Source organism: Eretmochelys imbricata, chromosome 14 (genome assembly GCF_965152235.1).
Source record: "Eretmochelys imbricata isolate rEreImb1 chromosome 14, rEreImb1.hap1, whole genome shotgun sequence".
NCBI lineage: Eukaryota > Metazoa > Chordata > Testudines > Cheloniidae > Eretmochelys > Eretmochelys imbricata.
Window position 1 is genome coordinate 46496030 of NC_135585.1, and position 23401 is coordinate 46519430.

The 23401-nt window shown below is 53.8% G+C and overlaps 1 protein-coding gene and 1 pseudogene across 2 annotated transcripts in view; both read right to left on the minus strand.

Annotated features, from left to right (window-relative positions):
* Positions 1-21696, minus strand: part of LOC144274887 (E3 ubiquitin-protein ligase TRIM11-like) — a 47109-nt pseudogene extending 25413 nt beyond the window's left edge. The window contains exons 1-5 of the transcript XR_013347971.1: positions 21005-21696; positions 19226-19321; positions 15606-15836; positions 15093-15115; positions 14890-14993 (exon numbers count right to left, since the gene is read on the minus strand). The product of XR_013347971.1 is annotated as an E3 ubiquitin-protein ligase TRIM11-like (transcript). The remainder of the gene's footprint in view (positions 1-14889; positions 14994-15092; positions 15116-15605; positions 15837-19225; positions 19322-21004) is intronic.
* The window catches only part of LOC144275259 (E3 ubiquitin-protein ligase TRIM39-like), a 412642-nt gene that overhangs the window by 335203 nt on the left and 54038 nt on the right, over positions 1-23401 (minus strand). The gene's annotated exons all lie outside the window — the stretch shown is intronic.

The window sequence follows — 23401 nt, forward strand, 5'->3', positions numbered from 1 at the left end:
GAATTGCTGCAGCGGAAGAAAAGTCTCCGAGGAGCGAGGAGCGTCTGGGATGGGGCCTGGGCCATGAGTCTCCTTGTCCTTGTCAGGCTGCAGGTTGGATTCCATGTGAAGAAACCAAGGAGCTGCAGAGGCCATAGCCAGCAACTAGAGAAATCACTTAGCTGAGGGAAGAGACCTTTGGTCTGTCAGCTCCAACCCCCTCCCTCCACAACAGTACACGCACACTCCTCTAGCCACTGAGGTGCAGGAGATCTCTCTGCTGGAACCAGGACAGGGTCCCCTGTCGTCTCTGTGCCCTGCACAGCAGAGTGGGCCTGCTCACACACATTAGAGATCCATTTCCAGCCCATCCTGGCCCCTGCCATAAATTGCCTTCCTGAAAGAGCCACTGGAGGCTTTGGTCCCTCAGCATCTGCCACCTTTTAATAAAGGGGCTTCCCTGAGCCCTGGGACCCTGAAAGCCTCCTGGGGAATGAAGTGCCTTGGCCACAGCAGCTCTCTTCCCCGCCCTTTGGGGCACTAGACGCCATTGTACTGCCAGGACTTGGAGGCTGGCTCTGGGCAATCTGCTCAAGCCTCATGTCCTCTTGGTTTTAGGTCTTTGGAAAATTCTTCTCCGTCGGGCAGAGAAGATCCTTCGTGCAGACAGCATTGCTGGGCATCCACGACCCCCTGCTGCGTGTCAGCCAGGCTGGGCTGGTGCTGGTCTACTCCCTCCTGGGGGAAGCCCAGCAACTGATGGGGGACACGGTAAGCAGCTGCAATCGACTCAGAAGCTTGGGGTGGGGCCCAGGGCCTCATTCCCATCCTCTCGCCATTCGCTGGCCTGGTAGCAAGGAGCCTAGTGGGGACTTCTGGCCTTCATGGACTTCTGTTCTTAGGATGTGGTGCTCTGCTATCACTCCTGGGAAGGACAGGAGAGTCCCCTAAGTGCCCTCTGGGAACCTTTCCTGCCCCACAGAGCTGCACCCATTTCCCCATGGCCTAGTGTCCATGTCACCTGAGCCACCATCGAGAGTTGCTCCCATCCTTGGCATCCTGGGAGGCCAAGGACTGACTGGTGATGGTGACTGACTGAGGCACATGGGCATGGAAAGCTGGTCTTGCTGCTGGTAGGGCTGGACCCGCTCTTGAGAGATTGGGAGGATTCAGTCGTCAGGGGCTGCTGACCTGCCCCATTCACCAGGGCTGCCATCCTGTGGTTTCAGCTTTTGTCACTGGGGTGTCTTGGGGAAAGGTCTCAAGCTCTCCCCATCCCACTTCACTGCTGCCAGAATCCCTCCCTCCCACCGCCAGCCTTCTAGAGCCCCCTCCCTGCCCTACCTGGGTGGGGATGGAGGTAGGGGTGGAGGAGAGGGTTCTCCGAACTTCAGCGGTGTCCCCAGGTGGGTTGGAGGTGGAACAGCTGTCAGGGGCACTGATGGGGAAGTGGCAGGAGCTCACCCTACAAGGAGGGGGGTTGGCACTGAAGGTCACTAGAGAGGACAGCAAGCCTCCATCCTGGGGCTCAGGAGGGTGAATCTGCCACTCAGACATGAGCAGCTGCTGGGTGGAAATGATGGTGCTGGTTCCAGGTGCCCTTAATCCTCCCTGATTCCTGGGGAGTGTCTCAGTCTCTGACATGTTCTTGTTCCCCTGCAGCATGAGGATGTCACAGCCAAGGTCATGTGCCAGCTTCACATAATTCGGCACTTGCACCAGATGCCCGAGGCGCTGCAAGGGCTGTGGCTCATCTGATGCTCTTCAAGGTTCCCCTCCCTGTTCAGCAAGTCCCGCTCCCTGCTGCAGGTACTGCTCTGTCTCACTGTAAATGGGGGACTAGTGGAAGCAGAAATGGAGGCCCCTGGCACTCAAAGGAACTCTCTCCCCTCTCTGTGGAGCTGTGTCCTTCACGCGGCCCCCCGAATTCCTTCATCTGGGGCAGGAGCTCTTTCCCTCACACCCATATCCCTCCCCTCTTTCCTTGAACTCGCCCCCATCCCATTTCCCGTGCTCCCAGGCAGAGATCTTCCTGCCCCATATGGCGCAGAAGGACCTTTGTGTCAGGGCTACAGACTGTCTGCCCAACTGAAGCTCAGGAAGCTCCACATTTGAGGAGGTGAGGATGGGACAGAGGCTCCGGGCTAGCTTCATCTCCTGCCCTTTATTCTTCCTTTGGCCCTTCTCTGGGCTCTCAGAGTCTGACATGAAGAGGAGCCTCCTCCCCGCATGTCTTCTAGGCCCTGGCATGTGTGACAGCCTCCCAGATGGGTGCAGTCAGAAGCTGAAGCACCTCAGGGAGCAGTGGGGACAGGTCCCTTGTCCTAGGAAACCAAGCAGTGGTAGTTCTCAAAGAGGCTGAGAGGGAAGAGCCCGCTCCCTCTTGGAGGTAAGAGCCATTGACTTCTTTGGGCAAAATGGGTTTCTTGGGGGAGAAATGGGATCCCTGCTGCATAGCCTGGCTGGGAGCTTCCCCCATCCCTGGGACAGAGACATCTTCATCAATGTGCCACCCTTGTTTTTTTCCAAGCAAGAGGCTCCCCAGAGAACTCCTCCTCAAACCTGTTCTCCTGGGAGCGTTTCTGGGAGGAGGCTCCCGTCCCTCAGTCTCCAACTCCATCATGCAGTCTCTTTCACCTTACATCTCCGCTCTCCAGCTCCACTTCCCGCAGCAGGACGAACGGACCTTCAGCTCCTAGAGAACAGACTCTGACCTCCTTCTGATCAGCAATGGGGTTTCACCATCCCCTCAGCAAACCTGTCAGCCGGGCTGGACCGGATTTGAAGGAGGAGGGTATCTAACAGGGTAGCTTGGCCTATGGCTGCCTAGCCTGGGGCTAGGCCAAACTGATGACCAAGTGAGCCCCACCTGAGAGGAAACAAGGGAAAACAGCAGCAAAAGTCCAGAAGCAGAGCGAGCTGTTCAGTCGACGGCCTTGAGCCAAACCTTGGAGTCCAGGGTAGGACTTGCTTCTCTCACCGTCCCTAAGGAAGGGGACATAGAAGACCATAGAAACCCAAGAAGGGCAGGCCGAACCGAAATCAGGCTGAGGAAGAACTCCCCATGAGGGTGGAAGGCCTTGTTTCTGTTCAAGACATTTTGGGACTTTGTTTGCAAGGAGCACGAGCCAGGAAGGAGTGGAGTAAAGGACAGTCACCTGGTTGGAGGGCTGAGTTCCCAGCCAACAAACTACAAGAGTGAGTATGAGCGGGGTTGCTAGCCCAGCGAGAAAGCAATGACACGAGGCCTGGCCAGCGTCTAGCGGTGAGTGAACTCTGGTACACACCCAAAGTGGCTGTGTCTAGAGCCCTGTGTAGGGTCTTCTGTGGGAAGTTCCCATGGGTCAGTGGGGCCGGAATCTCTCCTGCTCCTTTGGTCTCTTTGGGCTTCCCACGAGATGCCTGGTGAACTGCCCTTGGACTCTGGGCCCAGCACCGCTCAGAAATTATTCGCTACCTTCAGAGAGACAGGGCACAGCTCAGCCTGTTGGGTAGGCTGGAGACTCACACTTCACTGGAACACACAACACTGAGGTGGTTTGGGAAGCATAGTAACAAAGAAGAGATTTAAGTGATACTAAGCAAGAGAAGGAGACACATTTCAAAGAGACAAACAAAACACAACACACTTCGTAGTGACTAAAACTGAATCTTAACAAGTCACAATCTTTGCCTTAGCAGTTTCCAGACTAACATCTCAGCTTTCCTAAGAGACCTTCTTTGATGTCCCTGTAGGGTAGAAAACTTCTCTGTCCAATCCGCTGATTTGATTGCTTCGTCTTCTGGTTTCAGACCCTCTGTTCTCCTTCTGGGGTGCCTGGACCCTGATTGTAACATCTCTCTGGCCCAGCCTCTTACACAGATGTGTGCTGCAGCCAGCCCAGCGCAGGGAGCAGTGGGGACAGATGATCTCCTCCTGTCAGACCAAGCAACAGGGGTCCCCTTGAGGCTTAGATGGAAGATCCCAGGCATCTCCTGGAGGTAAGAACCGTCCACTCTTCTGGACACTTGGGGCTGTTGCAAGAAAGAGGGGGCTCCTGTTCCATAGCCTATTTGTCCTCATGACTGTGTTTTTTTCTTCTCAGAGGATGCATCCGGGACCCTGGAGACTGTTTCGTGCAGGAGGTTTGAGCGGGGAGAGATCACTCACTGTCCTGACCCATGGGTCATTAACCCGGGTCTGCCGGGTTCCTGGGAGCAGCCACCCTCCAGCACGCCACCTGGAAGCCTACGAAAAACTGCTTATCTAGGACTGACGAAGTCCAGACCCAGTTTGAGGCTCCTATTGGCAGAGTCCCAGAGCAGCTAATCGGCCCCCGGGACCTCCTTAAACCAGCAGCAGGAAGAAGAAGCTGTCTGAACTGCTGAGCTCCTCCCCGGCTCTGGACCGTGTGTTGGCTGTTCCTGCTCCCACTCCCCAGGCTTGATTTCCTGGCATCTGGACTCAGGGTGACTCACCTGACTTGAGGTTCTGAACACAATTTGGTCTTTTGCTTCTGCTCTTCCAGTGTCCTCACCCAGCTGACTCTCGACTCCTGTCTTGTGAGTGTGGACTCTGCCTCTGACCACTAGGTCTGGCTGCCCATGACCCAGCCATGACACTGACTTTTCTACAATTCCTCCAATGCCCTTTTCTGCTCTCCAGCTCTGCTCTTCCAGCAAGACACACCGATCCCTGGCTCCCAGAGTCCTGCTTGCCTGCTAGTCAAGGGCTCAGGGGGAGTGCTTGTCTTGCCCCCTCCCCCACCACAGCTTCTTTTCCTCGGGGACTCTCCCTAGCGCAGAGGAGAATCCGTCCTGGCAGCAATTCAGGAAGTCACAGAAGGGACGGTCTGCTCAGCTCCCTCTGCAATGCCACTGCCCGAGACCATTACGAGTGGGTGCCCAGTGACTGCGCTGGCAGCTCCTTGAGAGACTCCTGGGGGCAGGGTAGTCGTGTTTCCTGGTGACCGCGGGAAGCCAAGCGAAGAGTGCGGCATTGAGGAGACTCTCCTGCTGTCCCAAAGGGTTTCTGTTCTCCTGCACGGTCAGACCATGGGGCCAGGCTGCAGAATGGGGAAGAGCTGTTTGGTGATGAGTTGAAGGATTCACCATACAGGTGGCAGCAGCTGCAGATCCTGGAGTCCCTGTGGTCGGGTTACCATGCGTCCGGAGTTTCCCGGACACGTCCGGCTTTTTGGGTTCTAAATCGCCCTCCGGGAGGAATTTGTAAAATTCTGTAAAGGTCGAGGATTTCCCTCCTAATGCAGCACTCTGGGGGAGGGGGGGGAGCTGCGCACTCTGCAGGGGAGCACGGCACTGTGTCTGGCTCCGCACCCCAGACACACTGCTCTGAGCAGCAGGGTACGTGGGCCGGGGGGGCTGGAGAAGGGGCATGGGGTCCCAAGGGACAGTCAGGAGACAGGGAGCAGGAGGGGTTGGATGGGTGAGGGGCTCTGGGGGGAGCCTGTCAGGGGGTGGGCATATGAAGAGGGGTCGGGGGAGTCAAGGAACAGAGAGCGGGGGTGTTGGATGGGGCGGAGGTTCGGGGGGGGAATCAGGGGCAGGGAACAGGGGGGATTAGATGTGTTGGGGGTTCTGCGGGGGCAGTCAGGGGACAGGGAGTGGTTGGATAGGTGTGGGAGAGCCGGGAGTCTGTCAGGGGGCGGGGGTGCGGATAGGGGGCAGGGCAGTCAGGGGACAGGTAGGGGGTGGAGTTCAAGGGGGGCAGTTAGGGTGGAGGAGTCTAAGGAGGGGGCAGTTGAGACAGGGAGAAGGAAGGCTTAGATAGAGGGCAGGGTCCTGGGAGGGGGCAATCAGGGGACAAGGAGCAGGGGGGTTGGATGGGTTGGCGGTTCTGTAGGGGGCAGTCAGGGGGCAGGAAGTGGGAGGGAGTAGATAGGTGGCAGGGCTACCACTCCCCCCCACCCTCGGAGTGTCCTCTTTTTTGAAAGTTCAAATATGGTAACCCTACCCTATGGGCCCAGCCTCCACTCCTGAGAGTTTAGGCGAACCTCCCCCTGTTCTCAGGGAGTCTTTGGCTTTGGCGGCTGGGCCTGGCTGCCGAGACAGAGGACTCAGTGTTTCCATCAGGCTGCTCAGCTGCAAATACAGCCACCCAAAGACGGGAAGAATGGAAGCAAAAGAGCAAAGCTGGACCATCCGCTGAGCTCCTGTGATCAAGTGAGCCCAGCCTGGGAGAGACGAGGGAAAGCTCCAGGGTGGCTGGTGGCTGCAGGGAGCCAGGGGAGGGGAAATAAATGGTTCACGATGAATCCTACGGGCTTTGTCTTGTGTGGTGAAGGGTTTCAAATGGGTCTAGTTACTACCACATTCAACTTTACAATCGCTGTGTCTGATTGAAGGGCAGGTCTAGAAAGGGCAGAGGTCACTCGAGGAGCTTCAAGTCTCCGATTCTGTCCCTATTGCCTGCTTTGACCAGCTGATCTCAACCCAACACCTCCCTCAGGTGGTCGCAGTGGTGAGCTCTTTCCCTCTTTTTCTGGATTAGCTGCCAGCATGGGGACAGGATACATGTGGCCAAGGAAATGGAGAGGCATGGGGGTGACTTGCAGAGGCATGCAGATAACTTGCAGAGTTGCCTGTTCATGCAGTTCCTATGGGGGAAGCACGGTAGGGTACCGTGCACTCAGGGGCACCATTTCCAATTTTGGTGGTGGCGGGGAGGATAATTTCACCCTGATTCCAGGGGCTACTTAGGCACCTGAAAACTCTAGTGTTTTGACAGATAACTTAGCAATGAGCTGACAGGAACACTTGCCAGACTGCTTTCCGGGGAAGACAGCTATAAGAATGGATCCAGGGAATGGTTCTGTATTTCTGAGCTGTTTGGACACTTTCAGGGAACATTCCCGATGAGAGACAGAGATCCCCAAAGTTATCCTGGGTAACCCTGAGAGACTTATGGAAAACTAGCAGATCCCACATCTCTGCTGTCACTTTGCACTGACAAACTCGGACTGTCCGAACCTGTTCATGTATTTTACCTGCTTTAACCTCTCAAGAACTTTCACATATAAAAGAAAGAAAATTAAAGAAATGACATAGTTACACCGATATAGGGCCTCAGAGTTGTCCCATTGAAATGGAATTATTCACAGCAGTAATTAAAGTGAAACATGCACGTAAGTGTTTCCAGGCCCAAGATTAAGGCCACAGTTTATGAGAGGTGCGGACGCAAGAAGAGAAGAGCTGTGCAAAAACTGAAATGCCACTGGGAACCTGGCCCAAACAATGCATCATGAAAAATAAACTCATCTTGTTATACAGTAACAGAGCTGGTTCAAAAGTGTTTTAGACTGACAATGCAACCTTTGAACTAAAAATGCCACTTTGGATTACATTGATCATTTGAAAAAAGTTCCCTCTTTAAAAAAAACATTTTGGATTTCTCTGCCCACTTCAGAGAGAACATGGAGTTTTTCCCACCAAAACGAAACAAAAATTTGATAATTAAAAACATTTCCAAATAAGTTTGAAGTATATGGGGGGGGGGGAGTGGTTTCTTCTTCAATTTTCATGAACCTCTCCACCCTCGCTATTTTTGACCAGTTCTAATTGTGAATAAATGTCTGTCTGTACATGAATGATAAATATGTCTGCTACTGAAACATTTACAAACAATGGCTCTCATGAGGAGCACTGAGGTCACATTACGCAGAGAAACACCCATGCCTGCAGGGTTCATATTCTCAAAGACATAAATCGCCCCAGGACGGGAATGTCACACACAACACAGTGTGACTGGCCCGGGTTGGTTAGGTGCATGTTTTGCTGTTGCTGGCAAATTGTGCTGTTTTGAGGTTGGGGGGAGTTATATTTGAAAGGAGTTCTTCATCCTCTCCCACTCTCACCCAGGGGTCCCGGAACAGGGGAGACCAGGGCTCACCACTTTTTACTGGCCATAAGTGTGAGCGACTGGATGATGGGGGAGAGAAGGGAGTGGGGGGGCACTGTTTTGGGGACAAGGGGTGGCTTGAAGTGGGAGGTCAGGGAGAAAGGCGGTGTGAGGGGGGCCTCAGGGAAAGGGGCTGTTTGAGGGGGCAGGTCCTTGAGGAGAAGGGGTGGCACAGGGGCTGGGCAACAGTTTGGGTGCCAGCAGCCCCCACCACTTTTAGGAAGCTTTTGCCCATCCTTCCCTCATCCCAAATTAATTTGTTGCAGTAAGAAAACTTTGAGCAACAAGGAGACTTAGAGACCCACAATATAACCGCCAAAATCCTCACCCGCCCCTCGAGCTGGGCAAACAGAATTTTTTGGTTCCTGACAATTCCAAAAAAGAGATGGAAAAAAACGGTTTCAGGTTGAACAAAACTAACATTTTTCCAAATTTTTGATGAACCAAAAAGCTTTAAAAAAAAACAAACAAAAAGACCCAGGAACATTTCAAGGGTTGTAACTTTTTGAATTTTTAAAATAAAATTGAAGGACATTTTTAAACAAAAAATTGTTTCAAACTGAAAAATCAAAATGGTTTGTTTGGAAAGAGTCTAAACGAAATGCTTCGACTTTTTAAGAACTGTGGGGAGGGTCTGGACGTGAACAATTCAGCAGACCGGATACGAATTCGCAAACAGGTCTCCTTCATCATTCTCCAGGGCTGGGTCTCGATTCCTGTTTCTGGTTCCCTGGGTCTGGTCCCCGTCCCTGTCACACACTGCAGGGAGCTCAGATTCCTGGGAATCCTGCCGACTTCCAGGCTGCGGGGAGGGATGAGTCAGCAGCTTCCTGACGACGAGTTGCGAGTAGGCAAACACTTTCCCTCTACCTTTCCAAACCCCACATCGGTATAGTGAGACTAGCACCCCCACCACTGCCACCACTCCACGCACCAGGAGACGATTCCAGGACGCTGGCTCTGAAACAAAAGCGAGAGAAAGGCCCCATGACTAAGGGGCTCCGTTAAATCATCCCACTGCTGCCATGAGGATCCCAGAAGATGAAGACGTTCCTGGGATACAGGAAGAGCTGAGCTGGGTCGTGCGCACATGGGCACCACTCAGAGCAGCGGGAATGAGATAATGAGATCCTTATAACCAAAACCATGAAGAGCCTGGCAATACATTGAGATCAACAGTCCACAGTGGAGAGTCCCAGCAGCCCTGACCCACGGGGCGCAGCTGGGACTCTCCATGTTAGGGCATGGGCAGGGTAGTGGGGGGATGGCAGTTGAGGGGTGCTGGGGGGATTAGGGGCCATTGCTAATGAGGCTGGGGCAGTGGGGAGGGGAGGGAACATTTCCCCACTTGCTGCCCACTCCATCTGGGAGAAGCTGCGCCAGGGGCCAGTTCCAGTTCACACCCGTGCAGTGCGTCTGCACTCGGGGTTTGCAGTGGGGCACCGACATGGCTGAGACACTGCTGTGCCAGGGGCCAGAGCCCCTCCCCTCACTGGGGTTATGGATCAATAATTACAGGGTCACTGGAGCAGGGGAGCTGGACTCTGGGCTCCCAGCAGGGGCCCAAGCCACTGGGCTGCAGAATCAGTCTCACTCCCACGCTCTGGCCCATGCCCATGGCAGTGTTTAGACATACAGGGTGTCTTCAGCAAGAGAGATTGAGGGAGCCCCACACCAGACACCTGGAGCCCAGTGGTTCCAGCCCTAACCTCGGGGGGGAACCCATATTCCAGTTCCTGCCCCACATCCCACGGGGGGATGGAACCAGGGGCTCCCCGCTGAGGGCCCAGCCACAGGGCTAAAGGCTGGAAGGGAAGCGGCGGCACCTTTCTGTTCATTGAAACTTGTCAGCAAACTCAACATGGATTCGCGAATCGTTTCTGTCGACCCGAAATATAATTTTGCAGCAAATAAACTATTACCCCCCAAATTACATGCAGCTTGACTTCAACTTAAGAGCCGAAATCCCAGTGACTTGCAGTGAGTTACTGTCAACACCTCCAGAAATGCACAGTTACGGGCAGGGCAGGCTCAGGACATCAGCTATGAAACACTCCAGAGCTGCTGTTAAATTTGCCTTGGGTAGAAAAATTTCCCCACGGGCTCCCATAGCTCTTTTACTGAAGGCTGCGAGGAAAAAGATACGGCCAGTCGTAATCAGTGACACTAACAAGGAACTAGTCTGAATGAAAGAGACCTTGGAAGAGACTAGCTGCAGAGTTATGTGAATTCACGGGACATCTTTACCTGGTAGTCGTGGAGTATTTTTCCAGGTATGTAGAAAGAGTGTACTTGAAAGACATAACAGACCAGAATGTTACAGAGCAAGTGAAGTGCACTTTTGGGCATTTCGGGGTTCCAGAAGACCTTGTGACAGAGCATGGACCACAATTCATAGAAGTAGAATTTTATTTATCTCAACAAAATATGATTTTCCTTATATTACTAGAAGCCCATATTACTCACAAGCGAATGGAGATGCTGAGAGCTGTACAGACAGCCAAGAATAGCCTTCAGCAGGAAGATCCATTCTTTGCTCTACTGAGTTATAGATCAACCCCAACAGCAGCTACTGGATATAGTGCAGCACAACTCCTGATGGGAAGATGATTCAGAACTACCCTCCCAACTTCTCCAAAGTTGTCAGACACGTAGAGAATAGCCAAATCGAATAAAAAGGAGAAAAAAAGTTTACGAACACTTTTACAACAGATATCACTTTGAAAACTATCAGGCCTAGAACCTGGTGACCATGTTTGTGTCAAACTGGATGGAGAAAAAGAATGGAATACTCCAGCTGTTGTAAAGAAAAAGAATTCAACACACTGATTGTATGTGATCAAGACCGAGAGAGGAGAGTTCAACAGAAACTGTCAACATCTACAGTTTGTTCCTCAGAAAGAACAATCAACTGAGCAAACTCTACAGATGGTGGATGCAGAACAAAAAGATGACTCAAGGATTCCAGACTGACCACAGTCAGTCGATGGAACTAATGGACAGCCAGATGACCAAGCTGTTACCTGTTCGGGTGATGTAATTAGAAGACCAGTACCATTCAGAGACACCTACCAGACTGATCCACACTGAACTTCAAAGACAGTGCGATAATGTAAACATTATAAATGGTAGGAATGTAGAACTTAAAGGGGGAGATGTAATGGAACGCTAAACTGTATTATGCTGTTCAACCACGAGGTAGCGCTGGGTAAAAAATACGATATTTAAGCTGACCTTAGCCATAGTTGGTAGAAAATTAAAGGATTTTGTGATGAACACTTCTGGTGTGTATCTGGCTGAGAGGGAAGCTCTGTAGCCAGCCCATATCTGCTACAGGACCACCACACCAATGATGAAAGCCCAGCGCTATCGACTACCTCTGCTATGGCCAACGAGTTCTTCTGAACTATGACATGCTGAAGACTATGGGGGATTTTACCCATGACATGTGCTACATAGAGACTTGGGGAATCAAACTCCTGGTCTCTTCATACTTCACTGACGAGAATAAAATTATGGCCAAGGGCCTTGCAGATTTCCTTGTGGCAGCAGGGCAGGAAGTACCCCCCACCTCACCCCAGCTGCAGAACATAACCAAGTGTCAGCCATGGTCAAGCCGACCTTTGAATACAGGTTGGCTCTCAGGGGTCGGGGGGAAGAGTGGGAATGTGTCAAGAGGGCTGGCCCTTTTACAGGAGTTAGGGAGAGGCTACCTCTGACAGGCTCCTGGAAGGGAGAACCAGCCAACCCAGACCAACCTGGAAGTAATTAAATCCCTAGGTGGCTAGTTGGCAGCTAAATAGCTAATGAGCCTGATAAAGGGTTACCAGGGCTCAGCTGAAGGGATCCAAGGGATAGGAAGCTGCTGAGGAGAGGAGCTCCCAGGAGAGTTCACCAGAGCAAGGAGCCCGGAAGGGGTGCTCCTAGAGCAGTGGTCCCCAAACTCTGGGTTGTGCCCCAATAGAGGGTGTGGAGGAACATTTGGGGGGCATGGCAGGGCCTGGACCAGCCCCCATGGGTGGTGGGAAGGGAATGCCACCCAGCCCTGCTCTGCCCCCAGCTCTACTCTGGCCCCAACCTAAACCCCAGCTGCAGCTCCAGCCCCAACTGTGCTTCCACTCCCAGCTGAAGCCCGCGGCTCCTGGACCCAGTTGCAGCCCTGTTCCTGGCCCAACTCCTGACTGCAGCTCCCGACCGCAGCTCCTGGGGTGGGGGCACAAACCAGGTAAGGGAGGGCATGACCAAAAAAGTCTGGGGACCACTGTCCTAGATAGAGGAGCTCCCTTAAGAGGGAGGAGGTGCCAGAGATGACAAGGACAGCAGCAGCTGTAGCAGGACAGAGCCCTGGAGAGCTGCCCCTGGCTGGAGAAAGTGGACTCAGAGAATAAAGGCACAGTCTGAAATGACCCCAGCTCCGGGAAGGAGGGCTGAGGACTCCTGTCTTGAGGACAGTAAGGAGCTTGAGTGAGAGCTGGAGGCTGGAGCAGAGTGAAGGAAAAGATTTTATTTTGGGGTTTACTTGGACTCAGAGCAGGCCCCAGGAGGGGATATTTCTCTCAGATCTTTTTGACTGTAAGACAAATTTAAGGAGTGCTGAAAATGGTAAACTGAGGCAAGATGCTTGCCAAGACACCCTGAAACAGCTGAGGGTGGTACCTGAGGGCGCGTCCCCATGATGAGTCTACAAAACTGGAAGCCATTTAACAGAACTGCTGCCCCTTCCCCATGCAGACAGAGCCTCGCTATCTTCAGTCTGTCTAGGTTGGCCCCTCACCACAGCATCTGACCCCAACTGAGCCTGCATCACAGAGTGGGAACCTGGAGCAAACACAGCACAGGGTTTTGGGCCACCCCCCTGGCTTCCACACTAAACTTCCACACCTGTCCCAGCTCCCAGGCTGCTCCCGCTCCCCCACAACTTCCAGCTCTCCCCGTCCTCAGGCTGCCTCTGCCCTGTCCTGTTCCCTAGCGGTGACCCAGAGCCCAGTATGGAGCCATCTGGGTCACTACAATACTGTCTACCACACCCAGAAGACAGGCACAGGGTGGGCTCAGGGAGTGGCTGTACCCACAATGGGAGCCTTGTACCCCCTCCCCCAATGTTTGCTGCTGCCCTTGCTGGGCCTTGTCTGCACTCAGACCAGGATCCCTATGGGGCTGGCAGCCCCTTGTTCTGTCTCTGCAGTGCCTGGCTCACTCGGGAGCACTATACGAATGAAAACACTCACTGCCCAGCCCCTAAGGGCTGCACGACAGCACGGGGCCTTCCCCATTGCACACGGGGACCCTGGGGTGCAGGGAGCCCTGGTTACTCTGCCCCACACATTCACCCAGCGACTCCCTCGGCTGCTGGACCCGGGTCCCTGGGGTCAGAGCGCGGGCAGTCGAGCGGCAGTGACCGGCCGGGGCTGCTGGGGTGGGTGGCAGGAAAGGGTTAATCCCAGCGCGGTGGCGCTTTGCTGCCCGGCCCTGGCTGGTCTCTGCCCTCTGGGGGCAGCACAGGGCGCGTGTCTCTGAGCAGGTCCCTGCCCACTCGCCCGGCCACTTGCCCAGACCCAGAGAACCCAGGTGCCGGGGGAGGAGCAGCCCCAGCAGCGCCGCATTGGCCCTGGCACGGGCTGAGCCTGCGAGCGCAGCACCAGAGGCCGCGGCAGAGGGGGGGCTCAGCCATTGAGAGCAGCAGGGTCCCCCCCCACGCAGAGGAGGGGTCGGCGCTGGGACAACAGGCCGGGCTGGGCCAGGGGCTGGGAGCTCTGGCAGCCAGTGCGGGGCCGGCACCAAGGGCCCTGCTGGAGACCCTGGGCCTGGCCAGCCGGGAGCAGCCAGCGAGTGACTCAGGGCCTGGGGCCCTGCCCAGGACGGGGTTTCTGGGGGGTGACAGGAGGCTCCCCAGGGGCTGCTGATCCCCTAGAAGGAGGCACGGAGGTGACTGGCTCAGGATCCCCACAGGCTCAGGGGCCAGGGCTGTGGAATGGCCCAGAGCCCAGCCGTGTTCAGGGTCCGGTGGGCACAGACTGGGCTGGGCTGGGGGCAGCGAGGGGGCAGGGGAGCAGGGATGTGCTGGCTCCAGCCAGCCACAGAGAGGAAGCTGCTTCCCCCACAGCCTGGGGTTCCTGCTCCCCGGAGCCCTGAGATCCTGGCCCTGCAGCCGGCACCCACTGCGCAGCCTCCATCGGCCGGGACAGACACACCCAGCTTGGCCCCTTCGACTGCCCCTGCTGGGGGGTGGGTGGGAAGAGGGGAGGGCGGGGGTAGGATGAAAGGGTCAGTTCAACTATCAGAGACTGAGCTCACTGAACCTTCCCACTCCCCCTCTCCTCGGCCTTAGCTTCTTTTCTGTCCCACTTCACTGTCAGGTTTGTGCCTTTGCCCCCAGTCTCCGCGCTGGGGTTGTGGGGAGGGGTTTGGATGGGGGCAGCTCACGCTCAGACACTGTGACAGGGTCACATTCTTGTGAGTGAATCTCATTCACTGAGCAGCAAACCACTGACCCAACCTCACACTGGGCTGTGCTCAGAGCAGACATGGGGCCCGTAGGATTCAGTTTGTTACCCAGTAACACACGGCCCAGAACAGACTGCAGGAGCCAGACCAGCCCTTCCTCCAGCTCAGAAAGCTCAGCCAGCCTTGGCTAATGGGGGTGGGGGAGAGCTGAATGGTGGCCACACAACGCAGCCCTCACATATCCCAGGACACATCATCCTTTACCAGTCTGTGCAGCTCCCAGCACAATGGGCCCAGTCCAGGCCTCACAGCACCTGGCTCAGGGACACCCATTAACTCAGCCACAGAGGGGTCAGGATGTCACAGTGATGGGGCCTGGTCAGACACCTGGGCAAGTACCAGCAGGTGGCTGTAAGTAGCAGGCAAACTGCCCAGCACTCAGCGCATCAGCCTCCAGCTCTCACACAGCTCCAAGCCTGTCAGCTGGATGCAAGCGTGTCCTGGGGTCCCAGGCTCTGTCCAGATCCCCAGGCACAATACAGCTGAATGTCCCAGTAGACATCATTCACCTACGAATCTCTCCAGCGCTTCCCTCACATCAGGGGAAATTTTATACACATTCTTCTGGTCAGTAGAAACAGCTTCTGGTTCCTGGAGTTTCACATTCTCACTCCTATGAAGAAAACGTCCCATCATCACTCAGCTGCTCTGTACACACGTCATCCCAGAACCACCACCAAGGATATAAGAGCAATGAACATAGGAAACACACCTGCTCAATGTGCTTTTCACATCCTGAAAGGAAAAAGAGAATCAATGTCCTGTATTAACACAATGTGCATAGAACTGAATGAGTTTCACTCTGGGCATCAAACTTTCTTGTAGAAAATAGATCAACCCTTCCAGGCTTCACTGTTTTGAACACTTGTTTCATGCATATAGGGGAGACAGGAATTTAGCTAAAGGGTTCTCCCTTCTAGGGACAAAACCTATCAGTATCTGTGTTTATCACCTGCATTGAGGCCAATGTTCTGGGGTCAGAGCAGTGAGGGGTTTAGCTCGGTATCATTTTGGCATCATCCATCTAATCTCCCACGGCCTCACTGGATCTCCATGAGGAGAATTCCCCTCTAACATGAACTGTGATATTTTGGAACTCATGGAGCCCTTAGCCTGATCTGTTTGTCAGTAAACCACAGAACATATTTCCTCTAATTGTTGGAATCCAGACCCAAGGATCTGAGTTATAATTCTGGATGGGTGGAGAATTTTGATGCCATCTCACCTTTAGCAGCTCTACAATGGGTTGCTGACACTTCTCCTCTATCTCTGTGATCAGCTGCTGCAGAGAGGCGCTTTGCTGGGAGAGTTTATTCAAATTTTCCTGTAGTCTCTGCAGAGTTTCCCTCTCCTCCTCCTCCAGGCTCTGCAGAAGCAGCTGCTCCTCCTCTCTCAGCAGTGTGTGTAGTTTGTTAAATTCACCTGTAATCATCTCTCTCTTATTCTTCACATTCCCCTTGAGATAGAAAAATAGGAAAGGCACAGAGAAAACGTGAACCAGATGTTGAGTTACACGGACTGGGCCTCTGTCCATGAAACAGGGGATATTAGATAAGTTTCAGGTTTGTCAGGATATTTACTTTTTTGGGAAATGTACCATAAAGGGTTTGTTTTAGTTCAGAGTTAATATGGACAGTTCCATAGTGGGGTTATCTAGGGTGCTTTCTAAAGACACAGTATGTTATTGCAGGTGGCATGGGATGGACACAGTGCAGTGGGGAGAAATCAAGGGGACAGTAAAGATTTACAGGGGGCTGCACAGCGCGTCTGTGGCGGGATTTGGGTGCCAAGTGCTGGGCACTCAGACACCAAGGGGAGCCATTGCCGTGGGATGTGGGTGGTGATCCTTCTTTGACAACCTGCTCCCAGGACTGCAACGTTCAGGAGCTAGGGCTGGTGCTAATAGTCCTTTGGGTGCCATCCTGGGACTCACATGGGTGTTGGGCGAACAGGGCATTGTCAGGGCTGGCTTTGGCCTCACCCAGCCAAGTCGAGTGCCCCATGCCCATGTGCCCAGTGCCCCTGGGATCGCAGCCTTTAGGGAGCCCTCTAGGCTCACACAGCAGTGGGTTGCTGATGCCAGCTGTGTCCCCACCTGCTCTCTGAAAGGAGCCGTGGGAACGATGCTGAGCCGGTGCTGATCCTGGCAGGGGGAGGGGCTGGCTGCTCTGCACTGGCCTCTCTAGCTCCCCTGCAACTCAGCCCAGAGGTGCTGGGTGACCCTGGGGTGAGCCTGCCCCCCAGTGTGACTCGGGCCACAGTGATGTTGGGACAAGTCCCTCTTCCTCTCCCTGAGATGCCAACAGGGCCAGGGGCTTCAGCAGCTTCCCCAGCCCCTGCCCCCTGCCCCCAGAGCCCTCCTCCCTGAAACCCCAGTATGTGAGCCCCCAGCCCTTCCCCCCACCAGTTTGTGCCCTGTGATCACCCCCCTCCCCTTCCCTGTGCAGGGCTCTAACCCGTCTGTCTGTCCGGCTCACCTGTGTGGTGGGGGAGGGGCCATGCCCAGTGTCTGTGTCTGAAGAGGCAGCTGCTTGAGTGCTGTAACGTCCACCTCCTACCTCTGCCCCGGCTGACCCGAGCCCCCAGCGCAGCCCTCCAGCACCCCTGGGCCCATCTGTCAATGGGCTTTGGACACCCACTCATCCCCCAGACCACCCTCACACCGCCCTTGGGAGCGTTGCAGCCACACAGCACTCAGACAACTCGGGTACAGCCCTGACAAGCCCCAGCCCCCTCAGGAGACCCTGTAGGCACCTGCCCGAGGCTTTGTGCATGTGGCCTGGACCCTGCAAAGGGCCGTGGGCCTGCAGCCTCCTTCCGCTCCTGCCCCCTGGAAGCTGTTGAGTTACAGCTAATTCGAGTGGTGCAGCGTTACCATATCCCCTAACATCTCCCCCCATCAGACACGGACAACGCATCCTTCATGGGGGGTCTGTCACCTTCTGGGCCCTGCTCCCGCCCGTGGGGATACTCCCCACCTGGCTCAGGCCCATGACGGACCCTCTCAGTGGGTGACTGGCCGCCCCTGCTGGGCCTCATCTCACAGTCGCTGGGGCTGCAGTTACTCTGCACCGAGTGACACTGATCATTGGGCTGTGACCTCTGGTGCTGTAGGACGTAACTCGCTCTCTCTGGGCGATAATCAAGGGTTTCAGAACCACCCAGTGACTGTCCCAAGGTGCAGCTGTCTCCATGGCACCAGCTGGGAACTTTGCCGGACACATTCAAGACGGTTGTTAATTGTTATGCACCTAAATCCCTATTGTCTGAGGAACTGAGCACCAGCTGCTTCCGGTGCAGGGAGTGGGAGCTGCTGCGGTTCTGTCCTCTGGAAACCAGCCCACTTCCGCCGGGCTCTAAATACGGCTTCAGATGCAGAACCAGGGGCACCCAGCTCTGAGCATTTCAGCTCTTGTAAATGGCCATTTTTATCTGAATTGTGGGACACCGGCTTCTCCTCTCATCCCTGCTACTGGCGTCTTCCTCACGCCACCCACGCGCTCTGCAGGGATTTCACTGGAAAAGGCAGGTGAACCGGAACAGACATTTTGTCCCATGGGTTCATCACCGGCTAGAGATGAGCACAGGTAAAGTCACAGTAACAGTAGCAGGTGCCTGGGATGAAGTGGCCACGTGATGGCAGGAGAGGCTGTGAGGTGGCTGAGCGCTGCCTGGCTTTACACTGACCCGCCCCTGGCTCTGCTCACTCACGGGGTGTCCACACTGCAATGAAGGTCTGACAGCACCGTGTGTAGACACACCCCAGCTAGCTTTGATCGAGAGAGCTCGGGCACTAGTAGCTATGAAGCCGCAGCAGCACGGGCTGTTCACGCCCACCCAGACCCCTGGGTGTTATAGTGACTAGCCTGCAGCTAGCTGCTGGGGCCATGTAGACACCCCTGGGGGCAGATTTTCCACAGAGCTCCACACCCACCACTGGGTTTGATGTTCAGAAGAGCTCAGCTCCCAGCGTGCCCCCAGCCCAGCCAGCTGAGCGAATCTGAACCTCACCCATGGGGGCAAATCCTCCTCCCAGCTCCCAGCTCCAGTGTCTGGCCCAGGCACTGGGCAGATTCATTGCAGGGACTGTGGGTGCAGGGAGAGAAGGAACAATCTGTTTCCTCCAGGCTGCAGAGAAGCTGCAGAGCTTTGTCATGGAGGCCACTGAAAACCGATGGCTGGAGCAGCCGACACACCCTCCCCATCTGCAGGAGGGAAACAGGATCCATGGAATAGTGAAAACACTGCACCCAGTATGGAGAATTTGCCCCATCAGAGATCTCAGGGGTGGGTCTGCACCACTGTACAAGGGCCAGGAACTGCCCCTCCTCCTCCGCCTACAGGAGCTGCTGCGCTGAGATCCCCACCAGAGACACAGCCTGATGCTGCCAGCACCCTGGATGGCAGGTACCACAGGCCAGGGGAGGCTGAGTCTCCCCAAACAGGATGCAGCGCCCCTCCCTTTGGAGGCAGGCTGCAGACCTGCCGCCTGTGGAGTCCTGCCTGCGCTCCGCCCGGAGCCCTCACTCCCGCTCTTCCCCCGAACACCGCAGCACTTGCCGCTTGCCGCCTGTCAGCTGTGTGGGGGGCCCCGCCACTTGCTCCTCTCCGTCCCTCTCCCGTCATTGGGCGGGGTGATGATCTGGGCGCAGGGAGTTTCCGGCACTCACGCCCGGCCTCCCCAAACGCTGGAGGCATGTACCCCCCATGGCCGGCACCAAGCCTGTGCCACGGAGCAAACAACCAGAGCAGGTTCATAACCTCATCCTGGAGCATTACGGCCCCGTCATTCCAGGGAACGCTGCAGGGGGAAGGACTCAGGGAGGAATAAACCCAGACACCCACCTGTCACTCTGTGGTTTTCTCTTCCTCTTTCAACATCAGAGCCAGAGCCTCTTCCAGCTCCTTCCTCAGATGGCCCAGGGCTCCCTGGAGTTTCACCTGCAGGGGCATCGTGTGCAATAAACAGCCAGTAGTCTGTCTGTCCGATGGGTGGACAGTCCTATCCATATTGGCATTTCATACAGGAGCAGTAAAATACCCTGGAAGCGAGCACCAGACTCGGCTCTGCCGGCCCCAAAGGCCTCGTGGGGGAAGAGAGGCCAGTCTCAGAGCGGGGGCTCTGCTTCGTGCAGACACTCAGGACTTCTCAAGTCCTGTGTTTTAGCTAAAGTTTCCCATCCCTGAGCACAGGCCAGAGGGGAAATAGCTGGGAAGAGTCTGAATGATCCCTCCTGTCAGTGAGAGTGAAGAGGTTGGGACAGCACCTTGCTCCACTGTACCCCAGACCCAGGCCAGAAACAAGACCCTACTGTGCTCTCATCTGTCCAGGTGCCCATGTGGCAGCAGCTGAGCACCTGAACCAGTGCAGTCCCGTTAACTGGACAGGTTGAAGCTGTGATGTAGCTGGAGGTCAGTGAGGAACAGGGAACACACTCGATCTGCGGGAATGGGCCATCCATAATTATAACGGCTCCAGAGCTGTAATAACCCAGGGCTCCCTTCCCCTTTGACAGCGTGTGATTCATTCACACAGCACAGCAACGTGCTCCTGCCCCGTCAGCCCCGCTCTGTGCAACACCCCTGGCAGCCCCCCAGAGTCCCCTCCAGAGATCTCCCCATTTCACTCTCTGTCTCTTTTCTCTGAGCCCTCGAGTTCTCTCCTCCTCTCTGCCCAAGGGCCCAGGCTGCTGCTGCTGCTGAGAGCTCATGGGCTGCTGTTTGGCTGACACCCCTGTGGTGCTGCTGCAGGGAAGCAGCGAGGGAGGGAGCCAGCAGGGGCTGGTGACAGACAGGAGGCGGAAAAGCAGCCTTTGCATCAGAAAAAGAGCTTCATAAATGAGCAGGGATCAGAAAGGGCGCACAGGGGTTGGGGGGAGGGATGTGGCTGGATTCTTTGAAGCTCCACCCACAAATAAGCTCTGCCCATGTGAGTCACCAAAAGGAGACACCATGATCTGTTCACAGTAGATGGTGCAGTGCTCAGAACAGGATGGAGTTGCTGATGGGCTCCAAGGGCTCTTGGGGCTTGGTCCCCTCATGGGGCTAGAATATTCCCCTGGGCTCTGCTGGACTCTCTGGGCCGGGTCCTCCTTTACTGGGGGGAACAGAAGAGGTGGCATCTCCCAAACATCACCCGCTTGTAGCACCGGAAGGAGGCGTCACTGGCAGTAAATGGTGCCGAGCTGCAATTCTCCCTCTCTGCTCTCACATGGGGAACAAAATAATTAACAGTGTTGATATTTAAATGATCAGTTCTGTAGTCTGAAGGTAACACACTCACATAGACTGGACTGCAGCTCTTGTGATTTAAACCTCACTGATTGTTAACATAACACGGTCCGTTGTGTAAAAAGTCCCCTTCTTTCAGCAGTGGAAGCTGGGTTTGAAAAGCATTCAGAATCTCAGAGAAAAGTTTCCCACAGCAAATATCTTTTAAGACTTGATATTCTGATTCTGCTGCCACACTGCCAGATCATTCATTTTGTTACAGCATCTCCCATACAATGAAGGCTTTACAGAGCTGAGTGATGTGTCACACCTGTGACAGGCAACTTCCAGTGAAATCAGCCTGTAATGAAAATCCAAAGTTATTACCCATTAAACTTGACAGCAATTCCCTACCTTGTACTCCTGGGAAGCCTCCTCTATGGGAACCACCCTGTGAGCTCTGTGAGCCCGGGACAGATGGAAAACTACACAGACAGAAGTTTGATCCTCTTCACAGAACAGTTTCAGAGTCTCCTGGTGTTCCCCACACACCCCATCCTCTCCTGCTCCCTTCGCTGCCTGTAAACGCAGCTGTTTGGCGATTTCTAGGACATTTGCCAGCTGCCTGTTGGGCCTGAGGTTTCTCTGTTGCACAGTTTCTCTGCACTGAGGGCAGGAGGCAGCTGTGTCAGGTCCCTCCCAGCACTGGGCGATGCAGGTTCTGCAGAAATTGTGCCCACACTCCAGAGTGACAGGGTCTGTGAAATATTCCAGACAGACGGGACATGTCGCTTCCTCCTGGAGACTTTCCAAGGGGTTGTCTGCAGCCATGGTTCCCTCCGGGCAGTGGAACAGGGGTAGTTTCACTTTCCTGAGCTCAGAAATATGCCCCGCTCCAGCAGCAGCAGCTGGGTGTTTCCCTTCCTGGAACTGTTTTCAGAGTAACAGCCGAGTTAGTCTGTATTCGCAAAAAGAAAAGGAGTACTTGTGGCACCTTAGAGACTATTTATCTGAGCATGAGCTTTCGTGAGCTACAGCTCACTTCATCGGATGCACACTGTGGAAACTACAGAAGACATTATATACACAGAGACCATGAAACAATACCTCATCCCACCCCACTCTCCTGCTGGTAATAGCTTATCTAAAGTGATCATCAAGTTGAGCCATTTCTAGTACAAATCCAGGTTTTCTCACCCTCCGCCCCTCCACACACAAACTCACTCTCCTCCTGGTGATAGCCCATCCAAAGTGACCATTCTCTTTAAAATGTGTATGATAACCAAGGTAGCCCATTTCCAGCACAAATCCAGGTTTTCTCACCCCCCACCCCCCTCCAAAAACCACACACACAAACTCGCTCTCCTGCTGGTAATAGCTGGAATTCCTGGAACTGACTCAGGCTGTTTGCTGAGCTGGAGCCAGATCACTGGCAACATTCCAGCCTTGGAAGCTTTGGTGAGAAATGTCCCCAAAAGGCTCCGATCCTGCAATCAGCCCCCTCTGCCGGTGTCTGTGTGTGTGTGGGGGGGGTCACTAGGGCTTCACATGGACATCAGCATCCCCCTGTCCTGATGAGCTCACAGAACTGCATGTTTAAGGAGTGATATTTAGGCTTGGCAGAATTCATTTGGTTTAATATGTAATTTTGACAGATAAGATTAATATTTATTTGTAGGAATTTGTTTGTATTTATCAGTTTCAATTTTTGTCAATATTATTATTCATAGTTGTGTGAAATTTGGGGCAGGGGTCAGACAATATTTTAGTCAGACAATAATTATTTTGTGACAGTGGACAAGGAGATTCAAAAAGTTAAAAAGTGTAACTGTTAAAACACAAATTGTCAACATCACCTGTCAAAACATACAAAGTAAATCTCCTTAAATCAAACTCTAGTAAGTTCTCAAGCAGCATTTTCCTTACTGTGCCTATTTGTAAATTTCAGTTATTATCAGTGGAAATGTTTTTCCATGGTTTGTGTGTACAGTGAAATCAATATTTACTGACATCTTCTGATAAAATCTAATCCTTCCAAGTCTCGGGATATTAAATTCACAGGCCAAAAACTTGGTTAAGCTGGAATCAGTGTTTCAAAGGCCTGATTCTGACATACACTAAGACAGCTCTGCCTCAGTGTAAAGGAGACGCTGTGTCAAAAGTGTTGCCAACATTCATGATTTTATAATGAATCTCGTGAACATAAGAACGGCCAGACTGGGTCAGACCGATAGTCCATCTAGCCCAGTATCCTGTCTTCTGACAGTGGCCAATGCCAGGTGCGCCAGAGGGAATGAACAGAACAGGCAATCATCAAGTGATCCATCCCTTGTCACCCATTCCCAGCTTCTAGCAAACAGAGACTAGGGACACTTCAGAGCATGGTTTTGCCGGCTATTTGGTGTGTTTGTTAAAGCCAGAGCTCCTGGAAGCATGTGACGAGGTGAGACTCTTGGCTTTTGTTTCCTAAACAAAGGAAGTTTCTGGTTCTCTTGGTTGCAGAAAAAATCTATAAAAATGTGATCTCAGTGCAGCCTAAAGGACTGAGAAGCCAGAAGGCAAATCGAAAAAAAACTCAACATGTATTGGTTTCAGAGTAGCAGCTGTGTAGGCCGGATTCGCAAAAAGAAAAGGAGGACTTGTGGCACCTTAGAGACTAACCAATTTCTTTGAGCATAAGCTTTCATGAGCTACAGCTCACTTCATCGGATGGATACTCATAAAAAAATAACCTTTCACACAAACTTCCTCGTGGCTGGACTTTACAGAAACTAGACAAGCCATTTACAACACATACTTTGCTTCTCTACA